Source organism: Podarcis muralis, chromosome 15 (assembly GCF_964188315.1).
Source record: "Podarcis muralis chromosome 15, rPodMur119.hap1.1, whole genome shotgun sequence".
Lineage (NCBI taxonomy): Eukaryota > Metazoa > Chordata > Lepidosauria > Squamata > Lacertidae > Podarcis > Podarcis muralis.
The window spans coordinates 23,499,059-23,513,129 of NC_135669.1; the positions used below are offsets into that span (position 1 = coordinate 23,499,059).

The 14,071-nt window shown below is 47.2% G+C and overlaps 1 long non-coding RNA gene across 2 annotated transcripts in view; it reads right to left on the reverse strand.

Annotated features, from left to right (window-relative positions):
• The window catches only part of LOC114585351 (uncharacterized), a 118,095-nt gene that overhangs the window by 42,822 nt on the left and 61,202 nt on the right, over positions 1–14,071 (reverse strand). For both annotated transcript variants that reach the window (XR_013390838.1, XR_013390837.1), the window contains exon 2: positions 128–224. This is a non-coding gene — a long non-coding RNA (uncharacterized LOC114585351). The remainder of the gene's footprint in view (positions 1–127; positions 225–14,071) is intronic.

The window sequence follows — 14,071 nt, forward strand, 5'->3', positions numbered from 1 at the left end:
TTCCCACCTTGAGCTTCATTGAATGTCCATGAGTTCTCTCTCCACTTTCTCAATGCCATGCATCATTCAAGCACTGTTACTGCTGAAACTGCAGGGAGCAGGGTGTGTGTGTGTGCTCATTTCATACCTGTAGCCGCTGGGGTCGAAGAGAAGCACACAGCAGCCATTCTCCAGATGCATTCAACAGTTCATGCTTCTTCCTAGTTGTGTGAACACACTTCTTCCTGTGTGGATAAGAACAGAATCAAATATCAGCATTTTGACCCCACCTTTGGACATGCAGCAGAGGACTGCACCAGTTCCCAAAAGGGAACAACGCTTGAATCACTTACTCCACAAACGTGGGTTTCAGCAGACAAAGCAAAGAAGACTGAGCACATTTTCTCTCCCCCCGCCCCATCCAAGGAAATGTTAAGAGGAAACGAGAGTCACAGGTTACTTCCTCCGGTTCCTACTAGCCTGGTACCTGCAGTGCTACAGGCTCCATGCAGTATATTTATCCAGCCAGTAGATGTCACCATACACTTCATCGCACGACACTAGGAGAGAGGACCGGGGTCCCTTCTAACAAAGTACTAAAAGGGATTTTTCACAGCAGCACTAAGTAAAGCTATAATACTCCAAAATACGAGAAAATAAAAATAGATTGCTGGGTCATCTAATGCCTGTATCTGCTTCTCACAGTGACCAGCCAGATGCCTGGGGGAAATCCACAAGTTGTTTGCAGGGATATGATATGTTGCAGTTTTTATTCTATTTTAATAAGGTAGATTTTTTTCATTCTGTACCTGCTGAATCATGTTAGTGGTGAAACAGCCAGTCATTTTGAACACTCCAAATAGAGGGGGAAAGTGGGATTAAAGAATGTTGGGTCTTATCAGATACCTTGAGCAGCTCCTGAATAAATGCTTTACACACAGTAAGCACCAGGTTCAACCTCTGGCATCTCCAGCTCCCATTGTGAAATCCTACAGAGCTGCTGCCAATCAGTGCAAACAATACTGAGCTGCATGGAGCAATGCTCTGGCTTGGGATAAGGCAGCTTCGTAAGGAAGGGGGAAGCAGGGAAGGATCTAATAAAATAAAAACAGGCACTGAACAGTATTAAAGCAATGCAAACACTTGGTGAGATCAGAGTATATATTGTTATAGGTTGGAGGGGTCAGTCTGAATGGTGCCTGCGGCTCCTTTTGAACCTGCAATCCTGTATCTCTGATGTAAGAGGAAACCAGTCAAACCAGTTCCTTTGCTAAGGTAATGGCCTTGGCTGGCCAGTTAAGTACTGTCCTTTACATGTCCTAACAGATTGCTATAAGGACAAATGGGCGGGCCTTTTCTGGATGCCTCATCAGTTAGCTGGATGCCACATCACTTGAAGATGGGGAACAACAGGCCAATGATTTTTTGTTTGTGGGTGAGTTTGGGGCTGATTCTAGAAGCAGGAGACACAGAGGCCTGTGTGCTGGAGCCAAGAGCTATGGTTTGGGGATCTCAGTAGGAGTCCATGGGGACGCAAGTTCTGTTGGAGTGTTGATGCTGTGAGCCCCTCCATCTTGTGCTCAGGTTGGATATTTGAGTCAATAAAACCATACATCCTAAACACACTGCAATCTCCATTCACTGTCATTCCAAGAAAACAGAACACCTTCACAGAAAGTGAAAGTGGCATTGATAAGAACTTTGGATTACAACAGGAAAATAAAGAAGACGAAAATTAAATTTTTTCGCACAGAACTACAAAAGACTAACCAGCTTGCTAAATGAATTCAGAGGCTGTTAAAAATAAAGGAAGGAACAACACTGGAAATGTTTTATTGGGACTATTTGGACTAATTAAGGAATGCAGTACAATATTAGATCATTACTCCCCAAACTTCAGAGCTTGGGAAGTCACCCAAAGATATATAATTTGGTATGATTATTTGGCTTTTTTGATTCTATTATACTTTGGAATGTTTTGATGTGGTTTTTATTGGATTGTTAAAATGGAAAACTTAATAAATATTTTTTTAAAAAAGAAGAAGAAAGAAAATGGAACCCTGAATAAGCACAGGAACACCTGGAGTCTCTCACCCCTCAGATATTGTGGTGCAAGCCACAATATATTTTGTCAACTTTGCAGGTGCATGGAATGCACTACTTTTGAAGTGAAGAAGGATCAGATTAGTCAACTGATAGTACACCCAGTTCTTTTTTTATGGGGTACTCAAAGGTATGTAGTAACGGCACTTTTTACCCCCAAATGTTAAAAGGGTGGCACTTACTATAACAACTTCATGGTGAGTACAGGCACTTTTGTTTCTTAAAAAAAAAAAAAGTAAAAGCACTTAGTACACCCCTAGTGTTAAGGACTATTAGGCTACAAATGCCCACCTTTTCCTCACATCCTTCATCCAAACAGCCCCATGCCAGAGCAGGCCATGTACCTGCTCATAGAGCTGCATGTTTTCCTCCTGCAGCCTGTTTCCCTGAAGTTTAGCCTTACTTTTTTTAAAAAAAGAGAGAATCTCTCATAGACACTGATTGATGTCTCTTCCACAATCCTGAAGGCTTCCCCCCCACCCTTCCCTTTTGCAATTAACAGGCCAGACATGTCTAAATAAACTGGGGCACAATGACTTTATGACTAAGGCAGCGATGCCAGGCCCCCTGATGAATGTGGGCTCTTAAACGAAACCAAACAAAAATAAGCCTGGCTAACAAGTCTCTAGGCTTGTTCCTTCGGGATGACAGATTGACAAAACATAGGCTTTTTATAACTCTCAAACCAAAATAAGCCATTGACCCAGCTGCAGTGCCATGCTAAACAATCGCAGCTCTATATAGGCCTCACCAAGGCGTTTTGTGGGAGCGCTGGATGGGATCGTTTCAGGCCTTTCCACAGACGTTCTCCGGGTGGGGAGAAACTGGACATAAAAACATAAGAAGAGCCTGCTGCATTAGGCCAATGGCCCAACTAGTCCAGCATCCTGTTCTCACAGTAGCCTGTGGGAAACCAGCAAGCGGGATTTGAGCACCAGAGCTCTCTTCCCTCCCATGGTTTCCAAGAGCATTGTTTCCATCAACTCTAGAGGCAGAGCATAACTACTGTGGCTATTAGCCACCAAAAGCCCTCTCTTCCTTCATGAATTTGTCTAATCCTCTTTTAAAGCCATTCAAGTTAGTGGCCCACACTGCCTACTGTGGTAGTGAGTTCCATAGTTTAACTACGCACTGGCTATAGGGCCCACAGTGCACTTAGAAAACAGAAGCAGTCATTAAAGGTAAAGGGTAAAGGGACCCCTGACCATTAGGTCCAGTCGTGGCAGACTCTGGGGTTGCGGCGCTCATCTTGCTTTATTGGTTGAGGGAGCCGGCGTACAGCTTCCGGGTCATGTGGCCAGCATGACTAAGCCGCTTCTGGTGAACCAGAGCAGCGCACGGAAATGCCGTTTACCTTCCCGCTGGAGCGGTACCTATTTACCTACTTGCACTTTGGTGTGCTTTTGAACTGCTAGGTTGGCAGGAGCAATTGGAGCTCACCCCGTCGTGGGGATTCAAACCGCCGACCTTCTGATCGGCAGGTCCTAGGCTCTGTGGTTTAACCCGCAGCACCACCTCCGTCCCTGAAGCAGTCATTATTTGGGTTGATTATTTTTTTTAAAAAAAGGAAATTAATTCAATGGTGCTTTCCCCCCCTGGCAGTACACAGTACCAGCACTTTCCCCCCTCTTCCCAATCTTGCAGTAAGGGAAATACAGTAGAGGGTGGGGAGTGCAAGGAAGCAACTGTGGTGGAAAGGGGGGTTGCAAAGAGCTGAGGTGGCGGCAGCGAGGGAAAGGAGGCCCTTGTTCAGGGCTGTAGTTGCTGCTCTCAGTCCACAGGCTGCACTGTTCCCCCTCAGCTGCCTCGCAATGCGCGCTCTCCCCCCTTGGGTGCGCTGCCGTGCCGCTGCCTCACTACGCCACAAGTGGCCAGGTGTGAGTGAGTGCTGCTTCTCCTTCACCTCTGCTTGCTCTTTCCATGCCTGCAGGGAGGGGAAGGGGGAAGATGAGGGGAGGAGGGAAAGAGAGAGAGAAATGGGAAGAGAAAGCAACCTCTGCTGCTTGGACCACTGTCCTCCATTCTGTGGCTGGGGCAAGCCATAAAGGCGAGCGGAGATGGTCCGGCTGGTTACTAGGAGGAGAGGAAGGGAGGAAGAAAAGGAAGAAGGAGGAGGAGGAGGAGGAGGAGGAGGAGGAGGAAGGAGTCAGAAGGAGGGAGGAACTTCCTGTTGCCGTCTAAAATGCTGTGGAAGTTGGAAGGAGAATTTAGAAGAGTTTGAAGAGTTTGGATTTGATATCCCACTTTATGACTACCCGAAGGAGTCTCAAAGCGGCTAACATTCTCCTTTCCCTTCCTCCCCCACAACAAACACTCTGTGAGGTGAGTGGGGCTGAGAGACTTCAGAGAAGTGTGACTTAGCCCAAGGTCACCCAGCAGCTGCATGTGGGGGAGTGGAGACGCGAACCCGGTTCACCAAATTACGAGTCTATTGCTCTTAACCACTACACCACACTGGCTCTGGAGAGGGAGAAGGAGAAGAAGGAGAAAGGGGAGGGCAGGATGCTGTGTGAGAGAGAGTGAGAGAGAGAGAGAAAGGAGGAAAAGGATTATGTGAGGTTCTGTGCTATTCACTTGTGTTCCTTTGGTGGTGAGAGAGGTTGGGGTTGGCCTAGAGAGGTTGTGATTGGCTGTGGTGAACCTGCACAAGCGACGCTGACACAAAACCCCACATATACTAAGTATAATAGAAACACCGCCACCCGACCCCACCCCATCCATCTCCCCTTCTTCTTCCTAATGTCTCAACAAATGAAACTGATCTGTAAAAAATGTTACTTAGAGAAAAGAGAGAGAGATTACACATACTTTTGTAAACTAAGAAAATCTTTAATAAAAATACATTTAAAAAAAAGGAAAAGGATTATGTGAGTACTGGCACTTTTTTATATATAGAAAAAAAGCATTAATCATCATCAACAACAGCCTGAAAGGCCTCCCGTCTCCTCACAGACCTTCTTGGATGTTAAGATCTGCAGAGGAAGCCCTCTTGGTAGCTCTGCCACCCACAGAAGTCCAGGGGAAGTGATGGCCGGGGGGAAGGCATGATTTGAGACAACCCCTAAGATGTGGAATTCCCTCCCCACAGAGGTACATCAGGCACCTATAAGAGGGCAGTGCTGTGTAATGGTTAAGAGTGTTGGACCAAGATCTGGGAGGCCAAGGTTCAAGTTTTCACTCAGCAACTGGAATTCAGAAGCATTATTGCCTCTGGCAGAGAAGGTTGGACATAGCCGTTGTGGCTACTAGACCTTAATAGCCTTTTCTCTGTGAATCTGTCTCATCTTAGTGCACTGGGGGGGGGGGGCACTGTCCCTCCAGTTGTTGTGGGACTCCAACTTCTAGGGGGACATCTAGGAGGCAGCAGAGGTAGGGTGGCTGGAGGATCAAGCTGAATCCAGCCCTGATTCAGCTGCTTGCTGCATGACTTGGACTGTGTTCAACCCATTCCTCCTCATGAATAACCAGTCAAGGATGGAGGTTATCATTTGTACACTCCTTTGCTTAATTTCTTGCAGCATCCCTAATTTGGGCTCAGCTGCTCATTTGCTTCAGAAACAAATGCACACAACCTGATCAGGACGACTCTGTGTGCATGGGTTAAAAGTACCTGGCTTAAAACCATCTATCAAAAACTTCACTCTTGTGGCCTATCCCCACAACACCTACTCACTATGGGCCCTACTAAAGCAAACTCATTGGTCAACGTCTAAAAGATATCGAGCATCAGAACACTATAAGGAAATTCTGTCCTTGGTATGTTCATTTTCCACCTCTCCATTTTGATTCTCTGGCCCCATATCTCCCCAACCTATTATCCCAAAATACAGACATGCTTTTACACTTGCAAGACTAGATATTTTGCCATCTGCGGTACTTGAGGGTCGATTCCAAAAGATCCCGCCTGAGAAACGTCTTTGCCCCTGTGGAGATGGCAGCATCGAAACAGCGGCACACGTCCTCCTGTCCTGTACTCTCTACAAAGACCTGAGGAATGAGATCATCACCCCACTCGTACTAACCATCCCAGGGCGCTCAACCACTGCCACAATGTCCTTTCTTCTATCAGATCAAAATGAGCAGATAACAGCAAAGGTTGCTAGGTTCATAGCAGGGGCAATCAGAATAAGGGCCACTAACTGACTGCTGATTCAGGACTTTAAATTGCGCTCTTATATCAAATTTCCCTTTCTGCGTATACTGTAATGTTTTACTGTTGCTATGGCCATTGGCTAATGTGAATAAAGTTTTATCTTATCTTATGTGTGCATGGGCACAGTGGATCTCCTGACTCATTTCTGACATGCAACACGCTTGGCCAGTCTCTGCATATGGAAGGCCAACATCCAAGGCCCTTTTAAAATGTTGAAATATATAAAAAAATAAAAAAAATTGCCCAGTAGCACTTTAGAGACCTCCTACTACCCTTCTGAGGGGACGCGGGTGGGTAAAAGCCTCAGTGCCTAGGGCTTGCCGATCGAAAGGTCGGCGGTTCAAATCCCCGCGGCAGGGTGTGCTCCCGTTGCTTGGTCCCAGCGCCTGCCAACCTAGCAGTTCGAAAGCACTCCCGGGTGCAAGTAGATAAATAGGGACCGCTTACTTGCGGGAAGGTAAACAGCGTTTCCGTGTGCGGCTCTGGCTCACCAGAGCAGCGATGTCACGCTGGCCATGTGACCCAGAAGTGTCTCCGGACAGCGCTGGCCCCCGGCCTCTTGAGTGAGATGAGCGCACAACCCTAGAGTCTGTCAAGACTGGACCGTACGGGCAGGGGTACCTTTACCTTTACCTTAATACCCTTCTGAGAAAAACCCCACCCCACCCTCCCACTATATATAAGGGTCTGGTGACTTCTGTTTCAGCATATCTGAAGAAGTGTGTCTCTAAGGTGCTACTTTTTAATTTATTTTTAATATATTTTATATATTTCAACTCCGTCAGACCAGCACGGCTACCTACCTGAACCTTTTAAAATGTTTTAGGTTATTGGGTTGTTTTGTTTTTGTTTTTATTATACATTTTGTGTTTTTATATTGCAGTTTTTATGTTGTAACTGCCCTGAGACCTGTGGGTATTGGGCGGTATACAAATTTAATAAACAAATAATAAACAAACAAACATCTAAAATGGCTCGTTTTTCATCCTATACAGCAGGATACATTCAATGTCTGTGTGCCTGCATGCAGAGACCACTGCTGCCCATTGCAATGGCTGATTTGGCACGTATGATGACATTTGTTCCCGATTACTCTCATGTAGGGCCTGAGACACCAGTCCAAGATGAAACGCAACCCTGCTGTAGAGTGTCGGCCTCCGACTCAGCACTTAAATGCTGGAAACAATTCCATTTGGATCCGAGAGGCCTTGCTACTTCAACACTCATGTTCCCAACACACATACTGTGTCTTGAATATGCTCAGCCCTTCCGATGGCACCATGCCTGAACCGGCTTGCCCAGGGGCATGCTAATGCCATGTCAGGATAAAGTGGGTAACGAACAGTAATGTTATCCACTGCTCTGCACAAAACCTTGGCACAGCCTCTTGCTTCCGCTCTTGGTGACACCGGCGAGCGTGCCAAAAGGGGAAGAGGAAACTCTCCAAATCAAAGGGTGTGTGATTGGGACATGCCAGTCCTCGAGGCTGCCAAAATGTTATAGTATGGCAGCGGGCCTCTTGTCAATCCCCAAAGAGCATTAATGATAGGAAATATGGATATTACTTGCAAATATGTAGACTTCTCATCTGGCCAGCCTCATGGAATTTAATGAACTGTAAAGGATGACATTGGTTGCTCACTCGCTCAGAAAGAAAGATGGCGGACATCCAAAAGACAGTAACCCTAGGTGGTCAAGTGCTGTTTGAATAAAAAAAAACCACAGAGGTAGAAGCCAAGGAGACAATGTAGACAATGTATATGCTATTATTCTCTGGTTTTCTGCCCCTGGGCTGTAAATATCTATGGAAAAATATGTCTGCACAGCCACATTCTGTGTGGTTCCATTCACGAAGGATATAATCTCTCTTCAAATTATCGTCCTCCAATATGTTTCATAACAGTTGCACTGCATTGTGAGTTTTTGTAGTCTTAAGGGCGTGCTGCAAGCTGCAAATGGGCAAAAAGGTTCAAAGTATCAGGACAATAGTGCAATGCTCACTGCTTTATGGAAAAGTGGATTTGGATAAGGTTGCCCTTGTTCTGAAACACTATTCAATGTTAATTGAACTATACATTTTGAGCCAAATTCTGCGATTAACAGAATTGGTTGGCAATCCTGTTGAAAATGCAAAACCCTACAAGTGACAAAAAAAGTCTCCTTGAAGAAAACTATATTTAGTTTGCCTTTAATTTGTTCCAGATTCCATTTAAATCAGGTGCCATTTTAATGTTCAGCATTGCTGCAAACACTCCCTGGCACACAGCAGTGATGTCACTGGAGTGCGCCAGGCCTAGGTTTCTAAGATCAGGCTTTCGGTCTTGGGGTGTACACTGTGCATATTACAGACTGCAGGATAAAGATTATACAATTAAAAGATTAAGGAGTGCAGTCTTAAAATTAAGCCAATTGATTCCACCCTCCTCCACCCCCATCACTACAATGCAAGCTGTTGAGGCAACATCACAACTACAAAGTGTAATTATCTATTAGAGTGTGTGGCTCCTGCAGTTTTTCTTCTTTTGCATGTGCATGTGTTTAAAAGCACTTGTACAGCATGCCAGACCATTTTTCAGTGTAAGGGCTGGCTTTCCTTTGGGGTGAGCTTGTAGGGGCCAGATGCTTGCGGTGGGAGGAGCTTGGAATCTGGCCAGAATTGTTTGGAGAAAGGCTCACAACTCAGACCCAGTTCCCAATGAACTACAGAATGCACCACTGTATGACTCCTCTAGGAGAAATCCCCTCCCCTTGGAAAGAAAGGCTCTAGACTGGAACACCCAACTTGGCAGATCAATTAGTTGCCGGACTACACCTCCCATTTCCCATTGCATTGGACATGGTGGCTAGAGCTCATAGGACCTGCAGCCACGCAACTTCCGAGGGCATCAAGTTAGATTGTACACTTCACCAAACTATGATTCTCAGGAGCAGGGATGGGGAATCTGTGGCCCTCCAGATGTTGCTGAACTCAGCTCCCAGTTTGTGAGTTAGGATTGCAGCCGAAGTTATTTTTGCATGGTGGTGTGCTGTACCCTGAGGGAAGGGGCACATCAAAAGAAGGGTGTTATGTATCTTCCATAGTCGCCTGCCAGACTAAGGGGTCAAAGGAAGCACTGACTCCTGCTTGCTCTGCGGCAAGGATCACTTTGTTTCAAGTCTGTTGTGTCAAAGCTTCCCTACTTAAAGGGCAAGGTTGCTGGTGAGCCCTGGTTCCCCATGAGGGACACTTTCATTTGGCATTGTTTTTAACCTCTGCATTGAAATAAAAAGGTGAGTTACACTTCCAATTATATATACACACACACACACACACACACACACACACACACACACACACACAGTCATACCTCAAGTTACAGACACTTCAGGTTGCGTTTTTCCAAGTTGCGGACCGCAGAAACCTGGAAGTAATGAATCGTGTTACTTCCGGGTTTTGGCAGTCGTGCATGCGCAGAAGTGCTAAATCATGCTTTGTGCATGCACAGCCTTGCTGAATCACAACCCGTGTGTGTGCAGATGCGCCACTGCGGGTTGCAGACGCTGCGGGTTGTGAATGTGCATCCCGCACGGATCACATTCGCAACCCGAGCGTCCACTGTATATGCAATCGAAATTGAATCATCTCATCAGTTTTGGTCCCAGGAGCAACCTAAAGGTAAAGGGACCCCTGACCATTAGGTCCAGTTGTGGCCGACTCTGGGGTTGTGGCGCTCATCTCGCTTTATAGGCCGAGGGAGCCGGCGTACAGCTTCCAGGTCATGTGGCCAGCATGACCAAGCCGCTTCTGGCGAACCAGAGCAGCGCACGGAAACGCCGTTTACCTTCCCGCCGGAGCGGTGCCTATTTATCTACTTGCACTTTGACGTGCTTTCGAACTGGAGCAACTTAGAATCATAGAATTGTAGAATCGTAGAGATGGAAGGCAGCCCAAGGTTCATCTACTTCAACCTCCTGCAATACAGCAATCTCAGCTAAAACAACCATGACAGGTGGCCATGCCACCCCCAACTAAGAACCTCCAAGGAAGGAGAGCCCACAACTTCCTGAGGCTGTTCTACTGTCTTAGAGATTTTACTGTCAGAAATTTCTTCCTGATGTTTAGTCGGAAACTCCTCTCTTCTAACTTGAGAGTTGGAAGGGACCACGAGAGTCATCTAGTCTAACCCCCTGCAATGCAGAAATGCTTTGCCCAATGTGGGGCTCAAACCCATGTCCCTGAGGTTAAGAATCTCATGCTCTACCAAGTGAGCTATCGCGGTGTAATAGCGACTGCTCATTCATCAATGAAAAAGCGAGCTTTGCATTTAATTTCACAGCCAACATCACTTGTGTCCAACAGAGGGCAGTAGCACACCTGCCACTAATTTGTCACCTGCTCCTCCATGACACTCTCTACTGACGCGTGTCGGCATCCTTTCGTTTTGTTAGTGCACGTTTGCGATGGATACACACTGGCAGTCGAATCCTGTACTTCCACCAACTAGGTGCGGCTTTGTTCACACAACCACAACCAGGTTGTGGCTATGGCTCTAGATGCAGAGCAAGCACTTAAAACTTCATTTGCAGGCTGGTGAGATGCTCCCATCACTGTGACAGAGGAGCCGAGGATTTCTCAGGCAGCTATCTGGCACCAGAAGAAATATAGAGGGGGAGGCCTTCTTCATCTTGAGGACCACATTCCCTTCTGAGCAACCTTCCGAGGGCCTCATGCATGTGGTGGGTGGGGCCAGAGGCAAAAGTGGGAGGAGCAATGGATGTCAATTTTACCTTTGTACAGTAGGCCTGTTCCTAGACACGCTCTCCCGCACCCCTATCTATTCTCCATTCAGACAAGCAAGAGGCATGTTCAGAATTCAAGGACCCATCCCAGCCAGCAGGGCTTTTTTTCACCTGGAGAACACCACTGACTGGGTTCTTCTTCGGCTATAAGGCAAATGTCAGTACAGTGGTACCTCGGGTTAAGAACTTAATTCATTCTGGAGGTCCGTTCTTAACCTGAAACTGTTCTTAACCTGAGATACCACTTTAGCTAATGGGGCCTCCTGGGGCTGCTGTGCCTCCGGAGCACGATTTCTGTTCTTATCCTGAAGCAAAGTTCTTAACCCGAGGTACTATTTCTGGGTTAGCGGAGTCTGTAACCTGAAGCGTCTGTAACCTGAGGTACCACTGTATTAGATGAGGTGGCATTGTTCCTCCTGTTTGCCCTTTTGAATGCAAACAGTGGCTTAAGTGACGTGTCTACAAAATGCCGATAAGGAAGGACCCCTTTCTGGGCTAAAAGAGCTTTCTTTTCCACGATTAAAGCTGGAATTCTATGGCTGCTGAAGGTTAGAAGAGTTGTCTTGTGGTATCCGTCATTAAAAAGGCCCTTGATTGATTGATTTTAAGTTGATATTTCCAACGGTACAACCTAGAAGTAAATTCAAACCTTGCTTAGCCCAGTAGGCTGACTTCTAGTAAGGCAGGGGCCCCCTAAATGGAAATAGCTGCAGAACAATCTCACATGATGACATACACAACCAGCCCAGGCACGGCTTTGCCACCAGCACTTTAAATTGGGCTGGAAACACCAGCAATCAGGGCAATGGGTACAATATGCTCCACTCACCCAATTTCACTCACCCAATAGCGGTACCTATTTATCCACTTGCACTTTGATGTGCTTTTGAACTGCTAGGTTGGCAGGAGCAGGGACCGAACAACAGGAGCTCACCCCATTGCGGGGATTCAAACCGCCAACCTTCTGATCAGCAAATCCTAGGCTCTGTGGTTTAACCCACAGCGCCACCTGCATCCCACAGTGCCACCTGCATCCCAAGTCAGGAGCTGCACGGTCACAATTGCTTGAAGTTTCCAAGCAGTCTTTAACTCTCTTTAACATTACCACTCTCTTGATCTTTCTGTTCCTCCTTCTCTTCCTCACCACCATTTGGTTGTCTGCCATTATGCCAACAATGATGATAACCAAGAGAAGGAGTGGCATTTCCAGGGGCTTTGCTGGCCTGTGGGCCAGACCCGGCCTTTCCCCCTCCCTGCAGGCCATTGTGAAAGTTGGGAGGGCCAATCACCTGTCAATCATCTATTGCCATCATGCTGCCCACCAGCAGCTACAAGGAGTGTCACTGCTAGTACTGTGTCAGCTGATTGTCACTGACAGCGTGCCCCAATTTGTCTGTTTGCAGATGTGGTTTGAATTCAAACTGTGCTTGCAAATGGACATTTTTATTCTGGTCCTATACAGACTAGCCAATGCAGGGCGTGGGGTGGGGGATGGCTATTTGCATGGGCAGTTTGGATACAAACTGTGTCTGCAAATGGAGAAAGCGGGACTCATGGCTGATTGGCATTGAAAGTGTGCCTTCAGAGGGCTTACCTTCAGTGCCAATCAGGTGATACTGATAACAAACTCCCAGGGCTGCACAAGGGAGTTCTCAACAGGGAACTCCTGAGTACAGCTGATCGCAACAGGCTCTCTGTTGGTGCCAATGAGCTGATCAGCACTGGCAGCACACCCTGCTCGCAAAGGAGCATTTGGGAGCTCCCTTTAAGTTCCTAGTTGCTCCTTTGCAGTCGGGTCCTTATCTGCCCAGCACCCGATGTCACATATGACAACAGGTGTGTGGGCAGGCGGGTTTGTTTAGTGAGAAATGGGCTTGGAGGGGTCAACTTAGGGCCTATGAGCTAGAGGGTCCCCATGTTTGCATCTTGAGGCTGGTTCTCCCTTTTTGTCTTCTCCTTTGGATGATGATGATTAGGAGTAAAATTCAGCCAGAACTGGTTGTGTGTCTAGATTTCTTCTTCCCTAGTGGTTGGTACGTCAAAGTGCAAGGAGATAAATAGATACCGCTCCAGCAGGAAGGTAAACGGCGTTTCCATGAGCTGCTCTGGTTCGCCAGAAGCGGCTTAGTCATACTGGCCACATGACCCGGAAGCTGTAGGCCTTCTCCCTCAGCCAATAAAGTGAGATGAGCGGCGCAACCCCAGAGTTGGCCACAACTGGACCTAATGGTCAGGGGTCCCTTTACCTTTACCTTTAGTGGTTGGCCTTAAAGATACAATCCCTTCTTCCCAGTGATAGAAAGGTGTGTGGTTAAAAAAAAAAAAAGGTAAAGGACCCCTGACAGTTAAATCCAGTCACAGACGATTCTGGGGTTGTGGCGCTCATCTCGCTTTAAAGGCCGAGGGAGCCGACGTTTGTCCGCAGACAGTTCTTCCAGGCCATGTGGCCAGCATTACTAAGCCACTTCTGGCACAATGGAACACTGAAACTAGAGCAGCACACGGAAACGCCATATACCATCCCGCCGGATGCACTTTTGGCGTGCTTTGGAACTGCTAGGTTGGCAGGAGCTGGGACCGAGCAACGGGAGCTCACCCTGTCGCAGGGATTCGAACCGCTGACCACCTGATCGGCAAGGGGCTCAGTGGTTTAGACCGCAGCACCACTGCATTGCCAGTGACAGAAAAGTGTGTGGCTTAACAACAAATAAACAAGCACAAACCAAGACAGCTTTGGGACACCCTGTTATATGTCTGACCTTCCCTCAAGTTCAGGCGATGAACTGGACAAGGAATCTCCATTTCCACCTTACTATCTCAGAAGACTATCTGGATTCAGAAGACCAAATTGCCACCATGCTGGGAGCCAATGACTGCAGAACAAGGCAGCAGCCCTTCAAGGGCACAGAGCGGCTCCTCCAAAAGCTAGACTGGCCTGGTCAGCCTAGAGATGGCCTCTGAAGCATGCTGAAGCTATATAGTTTTCTTGCCCTGAGGGATAGCACAGTTGGTAGAGCATGAGACTCTTAATCTCAGGGTTGTGGGTTTGAGCCCCAC